Genomic DNA, 1018 nt, shown 5'->3' on the forward strand with positions numbered 1-1018 from the left:
ACCCATTTATCCATTAATCTCACTTTTGTATCTGTTTAATCTGTTATTATCATTTTTTCATACATCCATCCTCACTACGCTGTGATAGCTCTGTACTCCTTTTACGCAATAAATGCAACAAAAGTATTTTGGATCTCAGCGTATCTTGCTTCATACCCTCCTGGCGCGTCACAGAACTATGAACCTGAGGACCCAACCTCATACTCTCAGCGGCTCATAGAATTATAGCCGCTACACTGACTATATAAAAATAAACCAAAAAATAATCTACTCACGCTACTAAGCGGAGGATCTAGAATAAATAAACAACTGGGCTACATGAAATGAAAATCACTCTTAATGAGGAAAAACAAAGATCTATGAAAATATGCTAAGGCAAGAACTACAAACAAAAAAAATCACTCTTAACGAGGAAAAACAAAGGGCACAACTCTGGCACAAGACAAGGGGAATACAGACTATTTAAACACATGGAGGGAAATAGGGGACAGGTGGAAACACTTAGGGCAATCAGACTGAGACACATGAGGAAGGGCAAGTGACCTGAAACGAGAGGAGAATTACTTTTCAAAATAAGACAGGAAATGACAGGACAAAACAAAGCCAGAACAAGACAACCTCACCACGGTGTGACAAGTCTCAAATTATAACTATAACCAAATTGCCATATCAACAGTTAGTGCAAAGAGGGATCCTCCTTAGTGCCAGGATGGGGAGGTCTTATATAATCTGGGTGGCAGACAGTGGCCAGCTGCCTCCACTTCCCTGATGGCCTCCAGCTCCACCCAACAAGGAACCTGTATGAACACAAAACAAAACAACAGCAACACAACACGCATCCAAGCCCTGATAGGGGCCCTGGGGACACTGGAAAGATGGAAAAACAGCTTTGGTGTGGATGGCAATGGCTCACTACTTCGCCATCTGCATACCACTCTACTACCATGAACGTATGGTGCTACCTAGATTTCTCAAGTTTGTGATCCCTCTTGTGATCAAAAATGTATTCATGATCACA

General features: G+C 41.8%; 1 pseudogene; it reads left to right on the top strand.

Annotated features, from left to right (window-relative positions):
* Positions 1–1018, top strand: part of LOC111663382 (olfactory receptor 52K1-like) — a 36698-nt pseudogene that overhangs the window by 19770 nt on the left and 15910 nt on the right.

Source organism: Seriola lalandi, unplaced genomic scaffold (genome assembly GCF_002814215.2).
Source record: "Seriola lalandi dorsalis isolate HSWRI2012SDOR001 ecotype SW California unplaced genomic scaffold, Sedor1 jcf7180002054575, whole genome shotgun sequence".
Taxonomy (NCBI): domain Eukaryota; kingdom Metazoa; phylum Chordata; class Actinopteri; order Carangiformes; family Carangidae; genus Seriola; species Seriola lalandi.